Raw genomic sequence first — 19,336 nt, forward strand, 5'->3', positions numbered from 1 at the left:
GTCCGAGCAACCGATTCTGATGCACCCTCATGGTGACAGACTCGGTTCGCTCGGACTCCCAGTGAACTCTATGGGAGCCTGTAAACCAAAATAGTATACAGGTTCCCATAGCAAAAAGGGGTGGGTGGGGAAAAGCGTAGACCCTGTGGATGCATGGAAAGAGGGGACCGATTCGGAGGGCCCTGGGTGAAGGGGGGCCTGCTTCCGCCCTCCAAAGTCCGATTCCTGCAGCCATTTCGTCTCGCTGAGACTGAGTCTATATAGCTGTCTGAATCGTGCATCGTACTCGTTCGAAAGCCAGCTCCATTTCTAGGCACGATTCAGCTACAAAAGAGTCGGACTGGCAGGATCAGTTTCGGAAATGATTTGGTCGACTCAGACGAGATCTTAGCATCTTACTTGGTCGTTCAGAACGGGGGATGATTTGTTTGGAAACATAGGCTCCGAATCGGATTTGCTCATTCCAGAACCTGTCTGGAGGCCTTCCTAGCGAGATCTTAATCGGCCCCCTAAGTATTTTCAATTTCAAAATATTACAAATACAGCAAAACACATAAAAACAATAAGAAAGATACTTAGAGCATAACAAAAATATTGAAAAAATATATTACTGCAGCAAGAAATACAGTTTACAAAACATACCGAAAAATATTCTTACTTGTGATATTATTTTCCACAATATTTCTTCCATCACAACATGATGGCAAAAATATTCTATCATATTATAAAAAAAAAATTTTTTGTACAAACACCATTTTGATCATGCAATTTTGTGGCAGAAATTGAAGCAGTGCATTAGCCAGCTGATGGTATTCTTAGGTTTGCAACTTTTTCATTCTGATATATGACTTCATTGATTGATTGATTGATTGAGTTCATGTCAAATTAGATTTGTCTGGTTGATTGTTTCAGAAAATACATGTGGGCACTGTATTGAAGTTGAGCTATGTCATGTTTGGACTATTTTTTGGGCAATTTACCAATGAGACTGATCTCGTCTTACTCATTTTCTCTAAAGCAAGAACATATCTTACTAAATGCATACAACCTATGTATTATAGTGTACACAGATGTTGGCTTACAGAGAAAACTCAATGTACTTAATAAATATTATATAAAAAATACATTAACTATGAAAAATAAAGGTTTTACCTTTTAGGAGCAAAATGTTCAGGTCATATTTTGGGGTATTTGTCTGATTTTAAGTCAAAAAGCATAAATTCGAATGAGTATCCTGGTCTAATGTGTATCTTCTATTTGTCCTCGTTTAGTCATTTTATCTTATTAAGATTATACACTTACACACTTAGGAGGGCATACTTGAACAGCCAAGATGCAGACAGTCCTCAGTGAAGCTCTGGTCTGACTACTAGGCCATTAAACACTCTCATGAGTGAGGAGACATTTCACCAGCTTGTGTAGAAACAGAGGCTTTATTCTGCACTTCGGTAGTCTCTGCAGCAGATTTAGGCCCATTGTTGGTGTCTGTGGTGACACCGTCTGCTGCGTGGGCCAACCCAGGCCAGTCAAGATGGTGGACTGAGGTATGAGGCTACTGTTAAGGAAATCATTCGAGCCCTTAGCCACAAGAGTGGACTACAGGCGCTGACTTTAGTAAGCAGATAATTTCTGTTTGGCTCTGCTAAAGAGGTCTAAGGCAGATCAAAAAAAGTGGATGCGCCACAACCACATCAGGGCTTGCATGGCTAGCAGCTGTAAACTGACTACAATCTCAAGGAAATATTTCCCAAAAAATCATGCAAGGCAGCAAGCGACCTTCCCCCGCTGTGCTTTGTGAAAGAGAGAGAGAAGGAATAAACCCTATCTAACATTTTACAATGTATTCTTGCTCTATGCCTGCACTGGCGCACAAGCTGCTGCCTAGCACCAATGCTGGCACCCTTGCACCATGGTGCAAGAGTGCCTACGTTGTACACAGTATTGTTTTTGTGCAAGAAGGGCATCTTCCCGCACAAAAAAAATCCTGAGAGGCATTTTCTCCTTTTTTTTAGATATGCTGCACAATGAAGCACACTTAGAAAAAGGAAACAACAAGGATAAATAACGTTATTTCTCCTTGTTTCGCCTCTGGTGGGAAGGCATACAATTCTGATGCATTCACAGGTCTACTAGTGTTGGGAAATCTGGGAATGTGTCAGAATGCATTGGTGGGTAAGTGAGAACACCCACTCTCCACCCATGGAAGGAATTCCTCCCTGCCACAGAGTAACACAAGGCAGCAATTTGCGCTGCCTAGCGTACTCTCGATTTATCAATCCACGCAGGGCCGCACAAGAAGGCCTTGCGTGAATCAGTAAATTAAATGAAGGTTTTGCATTACCCTGGTGTCCCATTGCATGACACATGGGCGACACAACACTTTTATAAAAATGGGCCTAAGGGTATAAAAAGCTTTGGAACAGGAAACCAGGGTGAAGGTGTGGAGTGAGGGCTAGTACTCTAGGCAGGAGGGTTATGAAATCATTACCTTTCCTCAGGAATGCAGAGGAACAAAGGCCCATACTGGATTTGAGCACACAGTAATCAATAATGGGCAGAGAGGAGGATTTAGGACAGTGACATTTTATTGAAAGCTGGTCACGATGCAAATTCAAACCTGAGAGGCAGGGAAAACTGACCACCCTTACCTATGGCAGGGTGCCCATATGACCAAATTTGTCTATATCTTTTTTGCAATCTGCAGCCTGGTGGATATGCAGCACCAATCAAAACAAAAACATAAGGTGACTGAAGTAGGAATTCAACTGCAGTTTGGATGAAGTGGTATAGCTTCACTAAAATACATAGAGGAAACAAGGGGCTATAACTTACACTAAAGACATTCAGCAAAGAATCTCACAGAAAAGTCAGGAAACCTGAAATATGCAGCAGATAACGCAAACTTGATCCATCATGCTGGAAATATAAAGCAGTTAGAGTGAATCATCTCTCAGACTGAATGAGTCACAATTGGACACATATATGGACTTAGTGTGTGTGTGTGTGTGTGTGTGTGCGTGTGTGTGTGTTTGTGTGTGGTTGTGTTTGTGTGTGTGTGTGTGTGGAGACAGGGCATCAAAATGTGGAAGCAAACTTTGAAAATGACAGACATCACCCACAAAGACAACTGAAAAGAAAAACACCCAGCTCTCTAAGGATGATATCCACTTTTGCTTATAGGAATTGCACAAGGAATTGAAAGAGGATTTGCAGCAGCAGATACCAGAGCCCAGCAAAAGTCTCACCTAGACTGTCGTTGACCTCAAATGTGACATCAATGAAAGAGGAAAGACAGAGAGTGTAAGATTTAAAGGAAAAACACTCTATTACCCTAACTTCTACCCAAATGATAAACAACAAATTGAAACTGGAGGAGTTACAACTGGAATTCTAAGTTTGAGGATTACAGAAACATGCACAAGGAGATAACATTTCAATCATGAACGATTCAGAGGAAGCAGATGGAAACAATATCAATGAATACATTGAACTACCCTTCTCCCAGGATTCTGGAAATGAAGGAAGCACAGGGGAGCATTATTGAAAGATTCGCAGAATCAGCTCAATGAAGCAGAATGACAGCAATCATCTGAGAAACAATCAGCCCATACTATTGTGTTATTAGCAAAAGAACTACTAATCAGAGAGAGAAAACATAAGGGCCCATTGAACCTTCAAGGAAACATGGTGCTGTTGCTCTAGGACTTAGTAAAAGCTATCTTCGTGAAAGTGAATCTGTTTCAAAAGATAAAAGAGGAACTGGCTAAAAGAAAACTGAGCACCGGATCTGGAGTTTTATGGGTGGTAGCCCATCAGCTAGGGTGGCAGAGGGCATTATGTTTAGACTACCACTCCCCAAATCTAGAGATCACCATCACAGCAGTTTCTCTAAAAGTACAAATATTTGGTGGGTGGCAGCTGTCAGTTTTGACAGCCATCTACCAAAGTTTTTGTTTTTCAAAAACAAAAAAAAGCGGGAGCACCAAAGACATTAAAAGGTAAACAAAATAGTGCTAGAATTTCAAGTTCAGAAAAGTGGGAGACTAGTTTTTAATGATGGGAAAGAGGGGCACGTTTTGAGACTTCTATGAGTTATTTTATACTAGAGATTATGAATCTCAGACAAGATGTATTTTTTAACACTCTGCATTTCCCTAGATTCACTGGAGATACCGAAGTGGCCCCAGATGCATGATTACAGTGGAAGTGGTGTAATAAGCTAAAAAAAGACTGCATTCCTGAAAGACTCCTCTGCCTGATGGATGCATACTACTGTTCTGAAGTGCCACTGCATTATCAGCAATCCCACCTATGTATTACATGGGACACATTGGGCCAGAATCACAAATTGCATTTTGTAGTACGTAAACCAGTACTAAAGTATTACTACTTACTGCAAAATGCAAATCACAAATCTGCTGGTGCAAATCCAGAACTCCAGCCCTGCTATATTTTTTATAGGGAGATATCCATAGATAGTAGTAAATGTGGGAGGGACTGAGGAGTGACTGTAGCATAAGGAAAACTTACTACAAAATAAGAGGGGTTTAAGGAAATCAAATTAGGGGTTCATGAAGAGATATGTTAATAAAAACTCACTCACAAAAGAGCAAGACCATTTCTATTCACAAACTGCACTTCTAAGGTTATACAGCATAGAAGAACACAACAGAGTTACAAATCTACTCCAGCCTGGCTTTAGAGTAATTCTAGCACAACACATGTCCACACGTCCATTCACAGACACTTCAACATGTCCAATAATGGAGGCTGGTATTTAAATTATCTCCAAATATGGAAAAATGTTAAAATAATTACATTATTTTAACTTTTTCTGACTTCTAAAATAACTACATCTATCTATCTATCTATCTATGTGTGTGTATATATATATATTCACTGAAAAAACCATAGGTTTCAGGGGCGTTATACTTAGCTGGACTTTTCACTCGTACAAAACCATTGAAATTCCCCCGTTATAGTTAGTTCAGCTAACTATAACTCGCGCGCCCGCAATGCACTGCTGATGACGTCACATATTACATCACTCATGACATGGTCAGTGACATCACTCATGACATCACTGATGACATCTCAAATGACATCACTGATGACATCATCCAGTGAATGTGTGTTTTTCTGAAAATTACATATGTTTTATATATGTATATCTCAAGGTCGATGGAAGAATAAATGGGTATATAAGTGTCTAAATGGATGATTTGTTTTTGAAAAATTGATTGTATAACTGACTGATTAAGTGTATCTTAGTGAAAACATGGCTTAGTGAGTAATGTTTAAATGTGTAAATATCTGTATCAGTCTCTCACTTTGTGTATAAGTGGCTGCATGGGTTGGTGAGTAGCTATATGAGTGTCTATATAGGTTATTAGTTGTTTTTTTGAGTATCAGTATGAGTGTTTGAGTGTCTGTATGGTTCGGTGGGGGATATTACGTAGTGCATAGGTGCATGAATGAGTGACTCGCTGTTTGTATGTGTTGAAGGACTATGTGGGTGGATGAGTGTGTGCATGGGTGTGTTAGTGAGTGATAGACTGTCTCAATAGTGTCTTTATGAGTAACTACATATGTTTTAAACTAGTATATGTGACTATTGGTGTATAGAAGTGAGTATATGTGAGAGTGAGAGATTGAAAGAGTTCCTGTATGAATAAGTATGTATTTCTATAAGTGATTGTTTAAAAGACTAAGTATGTGTAAGTTTCTGTAGAAGTAAGTGTGGTGGTGTGTGTATAACTGTATATGCAAGTAAATGGATGTTTGATTCTTTATTAGCATGGGTGACTATGTGTGTGAGTAACTCTATGGATGAGTGGCGTTGTGTAACAGGATGTATAGGTATGTGAGTACATATGATGAGTGAGTACATGTATGAGTGACTGTATAGGACTGTTGGTGAATGAGTGGATGTGTATGTGGATCTTAGAATTACTGAATAGGTTGTTGTAACTGGTATTGGTATGTCTATTGTTTTGAACATTGTAGTTTCTATTTTTGAATGTGTGTATCAAAGGTTATATTAGGGGAAGAAGAGGTCTGCCACTCTATCACAAGGATGATGTCATCAGTGATGTCATTAGTGATGTCATTTGAGATGTCATCAGTGATGTCATGATTGATGTCACTGACCATGTCATGAGTGATGTAATATGTGACGTCATCAGCAGTGCATTGCGGGCGCAAGAGTTATAGTTATCTGAACTAACTATAACGGGGGAATTTCAATGGTTTTGTACGAGTGAAAAGTCCAGCTAACTATAACGCCCCTGAAACCTATGGTTTTTTCAGTGAATTTCTAAGGTTTTTTAAATGCTTATTCCTAACTATAACGTGCCTGAAACCTATGGTTTTTTCAGTGAATTTCAAAGGTTTTTTAAATTCTACTTTCTAACTATGCCTACAGAGATAGGACATGTGAAGAAAGAAGAAAAAACGCACAGAAAGAAAAAAAAGAAATGCAGAAAGAAGCAACAGAAGTCCTCAAAGACGAAGAAAAGTGCAGGAAGAAGGATAACGTGCAGAAAGAACAAACAGAAGAGCACAAAGAAGCCTTGTTGCAAAATCATCCTGTACCCTCAACTTTTTCAGATGGATACTGGTGGTAACTGAGTCTGACTAACCAGTCCTAGAGCCAGTGCTATGTTAAAAGACACTCAGAATACAGTGAAAACGCCTACATACTCTAGGGAACACTATGCGTTGGGGTCCCCCTGTGATCAGCATGACCTCCTCTGTAAGCCCCTAGTATATAATAGGGCAGGGGATTAAAACTACCTCTTAAAACGCGCCACAGGGCGTGTTTGCACACGTCACCTCAGGCCCCGTTCCCTCACTTCCCCACTGTGTAAACACGCCCTGTGGCCGTTTTAAGTTGGGAGATTAAGTCCCCTTGAATACTGAGGGTCCCTAGGGCCAAACTAGCCCACTAGGTACCTCCAGTAAGCACCACAGAGCTGCATTGCATAGAGGTGTAAAAAGGGGCGTGGCCTCAGAACACCTGTCTGCAACGCAGCTTCCTGGCGCACACTGGAGATACCTGTTGGGCTAGTTGGCCCTCAGGGACCCTCAGTATTGAAGGGGAATTAATTCCCCAACTTACAACTGGCCAGGGGGCGCATTTGCAGAGTGCTGCAAGGAGGGGGCGTGGCCTCCAGCCCGATGCAGGTCTTTTATTTATTTTATTTTTTTAAGAAGGAGAAGAATTTACTGGCCCGGGGACCCCATCCCCCCGGGCCTGCACCCTAATTGTTTTTGTTGAAAAAAATAAATTTGGCCCTCCCAAGGGCTTAATCGGCCCCGGGGACCCCAACCCCCGGGTCATGGCCTTTTTTTAATTTAAATTCTTTAGGAGGGGGCTGCGTTGCCCCCCTCCTCAGGCAACTTATGGCTCCGGGGACCCCATCCCCCGGGCCGGCCTTTGTTTTTTATTATTTTAAAAATATATATATTTATAGAAACACCTAGGACATGCTGGACAAACCGTATGTACCTATCACCATGACGATTTGCGTGATATTGATTAAAAGGCGACTATGTATAGAATGAATCCACATGGAATGTATTTACACCACTAGTGAAGCTCTGACGTGTCTGACGCCCTACCGTGCCTAATCCCGGCGCCCCCGCCGGTGGGTACTCTCCAAGTAGACACCCTTGTCGTTTATTTATACAAACATGGGTACCTATTGACGGGCACATTTAATATACACGCACACCAAGCCATTCAAAGGGGATTCGACAAAAATTTGACCAAACCATGCAAGAAACCCCCCTCACGGTTAATAAAAAACACATCCACCGCCGGATGTGTAATACTTTTTATTTTACTCTCTGGAAAGGAGACGAACCTCACTTGAGAGTCACAGCGCGCTCCTGGCTGAGCCCAATGCTGTGTTACACCCACCAGTGCCCGCCGATTGCCTCACACCTCTGTGTTGTATTCCACCAGCTAGTGCGTATGCTATGACACTCTCTAGCCCATGTGCACTGTAACACCACCCCATGAATATGTCATGCCACACTTGCCTTCGCACGGGTTATATTGCCCCATCTAACGTGCCTTCCTCGATGTGTATGTTATAACGCACAGCGCTATACCATACATATTACAATCTGGGATCCATATCTTTGTCACAGTGCATATGCAAGGTTACACTCCCCAGCACATATTTTATATTACAACTTTAGAGACTAGTTATGTTACACAACACTGCCCTGTGCAGATTACACTCCAAGGCGCATATCGCATAGCACGCGCTAGTGCCTGTGCTATCTCGCGCTCTCCAATGAATCTGTCATTGCGCACAATGTATTGCATATTATATTTCACGCCCCGGTTCATCTTATATCACACTTTTTAGTGCATAGTTTATACCATATACTACATCTAGTTTTCATTTTCAATCGTGCTCTCAGGACTATGTTCTATATAACACTGCGTCCACCTACCCTTTTCACAGGCATTACATTTTGAGATGGGGGTGGAGGGTCAGGGGGTGTTTCTGCCAAGTGAGCCCGGAGTCACAGTCACAAACGTCCTCTTTTTCCTGAATAAAAGTGAGATTATGCTGCATAATTGTTCATATTTTAAGTAGTTCGCACAGACACACATTTTAAAAACAATAAAGTTCCTAATACCCACCTTCTCTGAACAGTTATCTTGCTGCCCCATCCACCACCTCCCTATCCTCTGTTGTCTGAATCCATGGACTAGCCTCCTCCCTCCTGCCATGCATGGTCTGATGTGCTGCCACTGCCCTCCATTTAGCATGATGTACCAGTCCACTCCTCCTGCCCTCCATTGCCCAATTCTATGGCCCATCATTGACCTCCTGCTTAGCCTCTGTGCTTAGCTTGCTGCCCCTATTCTCCTTCCCCCTGCCCTCCAATGTCTTTGTGCATGCCCCTGCTCTATCCTTTTTGCCCACTATGTTCCATGGACCTGCCACTCCTATCTACTCTGAGTGTTCTGTTGAGCTGCCACTCCCCTCCCACCTGCCTAGCATTGTCAGATGACTGTGACCTGTCCCTACCACCTCCACCCTGCCTGTCCACATGCCATGCCCCTATCCCCTTCCTCCTGTCCTCCATGGTCCATTTTACTGCCACACCCTTCTGCCCTCCCTGATCTGTTGTGCTGCAACTGCTCCTCCTGCCTGCCCCGCGCGGTCTGTTGTGAGGCCCCTTCCCCTGAACTCTCTTGTCCGTGCCCAGGTCCTGACCCTCCCTTCTATCCTCCAAGGTGCTTTGTGCATTCCCCTGCACCCTCCTTCTTGCCCATCATAGCCATTGTGCTGCCACTAACCCTTCCGCTTGCCATGCATGGTCTTCTGTGCTGCCATGGCTCCTCCCACCTTCCCTGTGTGGTCAGCTAGCTGCCCCTGACCCCCTCCCACCTTCCCTCCATGGTCTGTGTGTATGCCACCATAGTCTCATTGTTGCTCTCCATGGTGTGTCTTGTTTCTAGTGCCCATCCTGCCTGACCTCCATGGTCATCTTACTGCTCCTGCCCTGCCACTTTGCCCCCAGCCCTCAGTTTCCATGTGCAGACCCCCTATTCCCTCCCTCCTGGCTTGTCTGTTCCATTGAAATGCCCCTGATCCGTCCCTCCTGCCCTTTATGGTCTGTTATGCTGCAGCTTTCTCTCCTGTCTGTCCATTATGGTCAGCTAGGTACCATTGCCTCTTTCCCATCTGTTCTCTGTTGTCCATGTGCATGGTCCTGTCCCCTCCCTATTGCTTTCTATGGATTGTTGTGCTGCACTCCCGTTCTGCATGCGCTGTGTGGTATATTGTGCTGCTGCAATCCCTGATGCCTGCCTTGTAGGGTCAGTTTGGTGCACCTCTCCATGTCCCTCCTGTCCTCTGTTCTCCGAGTCCATGTCCCTACCCCAATTCCTCCTGCCTACCATGATTCAATGTACCATACTTGCGAACATTTTGAACTTGGTAAGAGGGAGATTTTGAAAAAAAACTGGGGTATTGATTTTTCCCTTTGAGTTACATTGAAAAAGAGGAGATTGAAGACAGGAGACAGATCAAATAAAGCCCATTTAAGCTTAAAAACAATGGACGTTTCCTGGCTGAAACTGGTCTGTTGGCATGTATGGTTGTACTACCACTGCCTCTTCCTTCTGCCCACAATGGTCGATTATATTGCCACAGCCTCTCTTGCCAGTACTGTATTGTTGGTTTGTTGCCCCTGCCCCCCTTTCCACTGCCCTCCATAGTTTGTTGTGCTGCCACTGCCCTTCCTGCCTGCCCAGTGTGGTCAAATTGTTGCCTCTGCACTCTCCTACCTGCCTTCAATTTTCAGAGTCCGTGCCCCTGGCCTCTGCCTCTCAACAGTATCCCAATGAACAACTAGATTGCTAACATTCTATATTTATTACAAAAGTGTGGAACGCCTGATATCATCTTGATGTAATCAAAACTGTAATACCTAGAGTATTTCCTTTGAAATTACATATATGAGAGGGTCTTATTTGCATCAAAATTATGGTTAGTGCTCTAAAAAACAAAAATGAGGACATATTTTCTGAGTTTTCAAATAGCGACAAAGAACTTTTAAATTATTTGTAATCTTTATGTTTTTTTATCCAGTTGACCACTTGATTAAATGTTGCACCTTGGCGAGTGGATGCGGTGTTACTTCCAGAGCTGCAGACTTTGCAACTGGGGAACCAGGATGGAGTTTCTGCTTCAGCTCAACATTCTGTGATTGTGGTCAAATCACTTAATCTCCCCATGTCTACAACCAAAATGAATTTGATCTTGTGTGATGTAACCAATGCTCATGTAAAGCATTCCAATACCTGACAAGTCTGCACTATATAAAACTGCAAATACACAAAAAATAAGTGTTTTGCACACTTCTGTCATTGGGCTACATGTGGGCTACATCTGGGAGATATTTGTGCTGCATTTAGGCTCTTTTGTGTCTGGTGGCCATCTTGGGAGATTTATTTGTTATGAAGTTTCTTAATTTCCTTATTTACTGCAGTCTCCTCAGTAGGAAATGCTTTCAGTTTTTTACTTTTATTCCATCAAGAAGGTATTCAGATATGTCACACATTTGCCATAAATACTGAATGTTAGCACTCTAGTTGCTCATTAGATCACTGTAGTAAAGCTACTGCTCACCACGGAAGTCTGCTGCTGGTATTAAAAGTGCATGTTTCAGTCTGCATATCAGAATTTTTTAATGAAATAGAAGAGGATTTGAGAAGTCACTCAAAATGTACCCTAATTTTTCTTTCTTCAGCACTAATCATAATTTCTATGGCAAAATGAACCCCCTCATTGTGTTCCTTTTTAAATTAAATGTTTTAAGTGTTACCAGTTTATTCCAATCAAGATGGCTTCAGGTGTGCCATACTTTTGCCATAAGTAAGACAGTAAGCGCTCTAGTCGTTCTTAAGAACACTCTGGGACATGCTGTCATTAGGCTATACTTGGGCTCCATCTGGGTAATATTTGGGCTACATTTGGGCTCTTTTGTCTCTGGTGGCCATCTTGGGAGATTTATTTGTTACGAAGTTTCCTAATTTCCTCATTTACTGCAGTCTCCTCAGTGGGAATACTTTCAGTTTTTTATTTTGGTTCCATCAAGAAGGCATTCAGATGTGTCACACATTTGCCATAAATTCTGAATGTTAGCACTCTAGTTGCTCATTAGATCACTGTAGTAAAGCTACTGCTCACCAGGGAAGTCTGCTGCTGGTATTCAAAGTGCATGTTTCAGTCTGCATGTCAGAATTTTTTTATGAAATAGAAGAGGATTTGAGAAGTCAAAATGTGCCCTAATTTTTCTTTCTTCAGAACTAATCATAATTTCTATGGCAAAATGAACCCCCTCATTTTGTTCCTTTGTAAATTAAATGTTTAAAGTGTTACCACTTTATTCCAATCAAGATGGCTTCAGGTGTGCCATACTTTTGTCATAAGTAAGACTGTTAGCGCTCTAGTTGTTCGTTAGAACACTCTGGGACATTCTGTCATTGGGCTATACTTGGGCTACATCTGGGTGATATTTGGGCTACATTTGGGCTCTTTTGTCTCTGGTGGCCATCTTGGGAGATTTATTTGTTATGAAGTTTCCTAATTTCCTCATTTACTGCAGTCTCCTCAGTAGGAAATACTTTCAGTTTTTTACTTGGTTCCATCAAGAAGGCATTCAGATGTGTCACACATTTGCCATAAATTCTGAATGGTAGCACTCTAGTTGCTCATTAGATCACTGTAGTAAAGCTACTGCTCACCAGGGAAGTCTGCTGCTGGTATTCAAAGTGCATGTTTCAGTCTGCATGTCAGAATTTTTTTATGACATAGAAGAGGATTTGAGAAGTCAAAATGTGCCCTAATTTTTCTTTCTGCAGAACTAATCATAATTTCTATGGCAAAATGAATCCCCTCATTGTGTTCCTTTGTAAATTAAATGTTTTAAGTGTTACCACTTTACTCCATTCAAGATGGCTTCAGGATTGCCATACTTTTGTCATAAGTAAGACGGTTAGCGCTCTAGTTGTTCGTTAGAACACTCTGGGACATTCTGTCATTGGGCTATACTTGGGCTACATCTGGGTGATATTTGGGCTACATTTGGGCTCTTTTGTCTCTGGTGGCCATTTTGGGAGACTTATTTGTTATGATCTTTCCTAATTTCCTCATTTACTACAGTCTCCTCAGTAGGAAATACTTTCAGTTTTTTACTTTGATTCCATCAAGAAGGCATTCAGATGTGTCACAAATTTGCCATAAATTCAGAATGTTAGCACTCTAGTTGCTTATTAGATCACTGTAGTAAAGCTACTGCTCACCAGGGAAGTCTGCTGCTGGTATTGAAAGTGCATGTTTCAGTCTGCATGTCAGAATTTTTTAATGAAATAGAAGAGGATTTGAGAAGTCACTCAAAATGTGCCCTAAATTTTCTTTCTGCAGCACTAATCATACTTTCTATGGCAAAATGAACCCCCTCATGTTGTTCCTTTTTAAATTAAATGTTTTAAGAATTACCACTTCATTCCAACCAAGATGGCTTCAGGAGTGCCATACGTTTGTCATAAGTAGGACTGTTAGCGCTCTAGTTGTTCTTTAGAACACTCTGGGAAGCTGCAGTAGAACACAAAGGAATCAACTGACAGTCTATGCCCTTGTTGGATGTACACGTTTTACTGAGAATGTCAGACTTCATTCTCACATGACTGAGAAAGATAATGTGAATTTACAGAAAATATGATCTCAGTTAGCTTATAGATCACCTTCCAAACCTCTGTGGGAAAAGCATGAGAAAATAGTTTTCTCTCAAACATGATTCATGATATCACAGCAGAAGGCTTTTTCACATGGCAAAATCACCTTAGAACACACCACAATTCCTAAAATGAGTATGGTACCATCGGCAAATGATTTATAATGTAACTAAAGTCTTAAAACCTTCTATTAACTGCAATGCTTTTTAATGAGGTGCTATCATGTATATTGGTCCCAAGATGGCTGCCAACACTTCTTGGATGAAGTGCTGACAGGCAATGAGATCTCACGATGAGATGTGTGGTTAGGCTCCGCCCAGATATATGTGTGATTTTACTTTTGATTTTCTCAGGAACTACTGAACGGATTTACACCATTTAAGCAAAAGGCACATGCCTGACGTGAGGACTACCTCTTTGCCAAATTTCAAGTAATTCTGTTCAGCCGTTCGGGCTGTACCTTCGACTAAAGGTCCTATGGGAAAATGCATGGGGAAAACGCGTTTTGGGATCCCCCTTTTTTCTCAGCCCCCGCTTGACGAATCACCCCGAGACTTTCAGGGTAGGAGCTGAGCGGAGCGCCCCATTAGTTTTGAACATTTCACGAAGATAAGTCAACCGGCGCCAATGTTATTCAAAATAGAATTTTCAGATTTCCTATGGGAACTCGGTCCTAACTATAACTATCTACTGGCGACCGCCAGTAGATAATTCACTGAAAAAAACGTGCCTAATCCCGGCGCCCCCGCCGGTGGGTACTCTCCAAGTAGACACCCTTGTCGTTTATTTATACAAACATGGGTAGCTATTGACGGGCACATTTAATATACACGCACACCAAGCCATTCAAAGGAGATTCGACAAAAATTTGACCAAACCATGCAAGAAACCCCCCTCATGGTTAATAAAAAACACATCCACCGCCGGATGTGTAATACTTTTTATTTTACTCTCTGGAAAGGAGACGAACCTCACTTGAGAGTCACAGCGTGCTCCTGGCTGAGCCCAATGCTGTGTTACACCCACCAGTGCCCGCCGATTGCCTCACACCTCTGTGTTGTATTCCACCAGCTAGTGCGTATGCTATGACACTCTCTAGCCCATGTGCACTGTAACGCCACCCCGTGAATATGTCATGCCACACTTGCCTTCGCACGGGTTATATTGCCCCATCTAACGTGCCTTCCTCGATGTGTATGTTATAACGCACAGCGCTATGCCATACATATTACAATCTGGGATCCATATCTTTGTCACAGTGCATATGCAACGTTACACTCCCCAGCACATATTTTATATTACAACTTTAGAGACTAGTTATGTTACACAACACTGCCCTGTGCAGATTACACTCCAAGGCGCATATCGCATAGCACGCGCTAGTGCCTGTGCTATCTCGCGCTCTCCAATGAATCTGTCATTGAGCACAATGTATTGCATATTATATTTCATGCCCCGGTTCATCTTATATCACACTTTTTGGTGCATAGTTTATACCATATACTACATCTAGTTTTCATTTTCAATCATGCTCTCAGACTATGTTCTATATAACACTGCGTCCACCTACCCTTTTCACGGGCATTACATTTTGCGATGGGGTGGAGGGTCAGGTGGTGTTTCTGCCAAGTGAGCCCGGAGTCACAGTCACAAATGTTCCCTTTTTCCTGAATAAAAGTGAGATTATGCTGCATAATTGTTCATATTTTAAGTAGTTCGCACAGACACACATTTTAAAAACAATAAAGTTCCCAATACCCACCTTCTCTGAACAGTTATCTTGCTGCCCCATCCACCTCCTCCCTATCCTCTGTTGTCTGAATCCATGGACTAGCCTCCTCCCTCCTGCCATGCATGGTCTGATGTGCTGCCACTGCCCTCCAGTTAGCATGATGTACCAGTCCACTCCTCCTGCCCTCCATTGCCCAATTCTATGGCCCATCATTGACCTTCTGCTTAGCCTCTGTGCTTAGCTTGCTGCCCCTATTCTCCTTCCCCCTGCCCTCCAATGTCTTTGTGCATGCCCCTGCTCCATCCTTTTTGCCCACTATGTTCCATGGACCTGCCACTCCTATCTACTCTGAGTGTTCTGTTGAGCTGCCACTCCCCTCCCACCTGCCTAGCATTGTCAGATGACTGTGACTTGTCCCTGCCACCTCCACCCTGCCTGTCCACATGCCATGCCCCTATCCCCTTCCTCCTGTCCTCCATGGCCCATTTTACTGCCACACCCTTCTGCCCTCCCTGATCTGTTGTGCTGCAACTGCTCCTCCTGCCTGCCCCGCGCGGTCTGTTGTGAGGCCCCTTCCCCTGAACTCTCTTGTCTGTGCCCAGGTCCTGACCCTCCCTTCTATCCTCCATGGTCCTTTGTGCATTCATCTGCACCCTCCTTCTTGCCCATCATAGCCATTGTGCTGCCACTAACCCTCCCGCTTGCCATGCATGGTCTTCTGTGCTGTCATGGCCCTCCCACCTTCCCTGTGTGGTCAGCTAGCTGCCCCTGACCCCCTCCCACCTTCCCTCCATGGTCTGTGTGTATGCCACCATAGTCTCATTGTTGCTCTCCATGGTGTGTCTTGTTTCTAGTGCCCATCCTGCCTGACCTCCATGGTCATCTTGCTGCTCCTGCCCTGCGACCTTGCCCCCAGCCCTCAGTTTCCATGTGCAGACCCCCTATTCCCTCCCTCCTGGCTTGTCTGTTCCATTGAAATGCCCCTGATCCGTCCCTCCTGCCCTTTATGGTCTGTTATGCTGCAGCTTTCTCTCCTGTCTGTCCATTATGGTCAGCTAGCTACCATTGCCTCTTTCCCATCTGTTCTCTGTTGTCCATGTGCATGGTCCTGTCCCCTCCCTATTGCTTTCTATGGATTGTTGTGCTGCACTCCCGTCCCACATGCGCTGTGTGGTGTATTGTGCTGCTGCAATCCCTGATGCCTGCCCTGTAGGGTCAGTTTGGTGCACCTCTCCATGTCCCTCCTGTCCTCTGTTATCCGAGTCCATGTCCCTACCCCAATTCCTCCTGCCTACCATGATTCAATGTACCATACTTGCGAACATTTTGAACTTGTTAAGAGGGAGATTTTGAAAAAAAACTGGGGTATTGATTTTCCCATTTGAGATACATTGAAAAAGAGGAGATTGTAGACAGGAGACAGATCAAATAAAGCCCATTTGAGCTTAAAAACAATGGACGTTTCCTGGCTGAAACTGGTCTGTTGGCATGTATGGTTGTACTACCACTGCCTCTTCCTTCTGCCAACAATGGTCTATTATATTGCCACAGCCTCTCTTGCCAGTCCTGTATTGTTGGTTTGTTGCCCCTGCCCCCTTTCCACTGCCCTCCATAGCCTGTTGTGCTGCCACTGCCCTTCCTGTCTGCCCAGTGTGGTCAAATTGTTGCCTCTGCACTCTCCTACCTGCCTTCAATTTTCAGAGTCCGTGCCCCTGGCCTCTGCCTCTCAACAGTATCCCAATGAACAACTAGATTGCTAACATTCTATATTTATTACAAAAGTGTGGAACGCCTGACGTCATCTTGATGTAATCAAAACTGTAATACCTAGAGTATTTCCTTTAGAAATTACATATATGAGAGGGTCTTATTTGCATCAAAATTATGGTTAGTGCTCTAAAAAACTAAAATGAGGACATATTTTCTGAGTTTTCAAATAGCGACAAAGAACTTTTAAATTATTTGTAATCTTTATGCTTTTTTATCCAGTTGACCACTTGATTAAATGTTGCACCTTGGCGAGAGGATGTGGTGTTACTTCCAGAGCTGCAGACTTTGCAACGGGGGAACCAGGTGGAGTTTCTGCTTCAGCTCAACATTCTGTGTCAAATCACTTAATCTCCACATGTCTACAACCAAAATGAATTTGATCTTGTGTGATGTAACCAATGCTAATGTAAAGCATTCCAATACCTGACAAGTCTGCACTATATAAAACTGCAAATACACAAAAAATAAGTGTTTTGCACACTTCTGTCATTGGGCTACATCTGGGTGATATTTGTGCTGCATTTAGGCTCTTTTGTGTCTGGTGGCCATCTTGGGAGATTTATTTGTTATGAAGTTTCCTAATTTCCTCATTGACTGCAGTCTCCTCAGTAGGAAATGCTTTCAGTTTTTTACTTTGATTCCATCAAGAAGGTATTCAGATATGTCACACATTTGCCATAAATTCTGAATGTTAGCACTCTAGTTGCTCATTAGATCACTGTAGTAAAGCTACTGCTCACCACGGAAGTCTGCTGCTGGTATTAAAAGTGCATGTTTCAGTCTGCATATCAGAATTTTTTAATGAAATAGAAGAGGATTTGAGAAGTCACTCAAAATGTGCCCTAATTTTTCTTTCTTCAGCACTAATCATAATTTCTATGGCAAAATGAACCCCCTCATTGTGTTCCTTTATAAATTAAATGTTTTAAGTGTTACCAATTTATTCCAATCAAGATGGCTTCAGGTGTGCCATACTTTTGTCATAAGTAAGACAGTAAGCGCTCTAGTTGTTCGTTAGAACACTCTGGGACATTCTGTCATTGGGCTATACTTGGGCTACATCTGGGTGATATTTGGGCTACATTTGGGCTCTTTTGTCTCTGGTGGCCATTTTGGGAGACTTATTTGTTATGATGTTTCCTAATTTCCTCATTTACTACAGCCTCTTCAGTAGGAAATACTTTCTGTTTTTTACTTTGATTCCATCAAGAAGGCATTCAGATGTGTCACAAATTTGCCACAAATTCAGAATGTTAGCACTCTAGTTGCTTATTAGATCACTGTATTAAAGCTACTGCTCACCAGGGAAGTCTGCTGCTGGTATTGAAAGTGCATGTTTCAGTCTGCATGTCAGAATTTTTTAATGAAATAGAAGAGGATTTGAGAAGTCACTCAAAATGTGCCCTAAATTTTCTTTCTGCAGCACTAATCATACTTTCTATGGCAAAATGAACCCCCTCATGTTGTTCCTTTTTAAATTAAATGTTTTAAGAATTACCACTTTATTCCAACCAAGATGGCTTCAGGTGTGCCATACGTTTGTCATAAGTAGGACTGTTAGCGCTCTAGTTGTTCTTTAGAACACTCTGGGAAGCTGCAGTAGAACACAAGGGAATCAACTGACAGTCTCTGCCCTTGTTGGATGTACATGTTTTACTGAGAATGTCAGACTTCATTCTCACATGACTGAGAAAGATAATGTGAATTTACAGAAAATATGATCTCAGTTAGCTTATAGATCACCTTCCAAACCTCTGTGGGAAAAGCATGAGAAAATAGTTTTCTCTCAAACATGATTCATGATATCACAGCAGAAGGCTTTTTCACATGGCAAAATCACCTTAGAACACACCACAATTCCTAAAATGAGTATGGTACCATCGACAAATGATTTATAATGTAACTAAAGTCTTAAATTTAATTAAAACCTTCTATTAACTGCAATGCTTTTTAATGAGGTGCTATCATGTATATTGGTCCCAAGATGGCTGCCAACACTTCTTGGATGAAGTGCTGACAGCCAATGAGATCTCACGATGAGATGTGTGGTTAGGCTCCACCCAGATATATATGTGATTTTACTTTTGATTTTCTCAGGAACTACTGAACGGATTTACACCATTTAAGCAAAAGGCACATGCCTGACCTGAGGACTACCTCTTTGCCAAATTTCAAGTAACTCTGTTCAGCCGTTCGGGCTGTACCTTCGACTAAAGGTCCTACGGGAAAATGCATGGGGAAAACGCGTTTTGGGACCCCCTTTTTTCTCAGCCCCCGCTTGACGAATCACCCCGAGACTTTCAGGGTAGGAGCTGAGCGGAGCACCCCATTAGTTTCGAAAATTTCACGAAGATAAGCCAAAGTTATTCAAAATAGAATTTTCAGATTTCCTATGGGAACTCGGTCCTAACTATAACTATCTACTGGCGACCGCCAGTAGATAATTCACTGAAAAAACCATAGTGATGATGATGATGTCATCAGTGATGTCATTTGAGATGTCATCAGTGATGTCATGAGTGATGTCACTGACCATTTCATGAGTGATGTAATATGTGACGTCA

Source organism: Triturus cristatus, chromosome 10 (assembly GCF_964204655.1).
Source record: "Triturus cristatus chromosome 10, aTriCri1.1, whole genome shotgun sequence".
Classification (NCBI taxonomy): domain Eukaryota; kingdom Metazoa; phylum Chordata; class Amphibia; order Caudata; family Salamandridae; genus Triturus; species Triturus cristatus.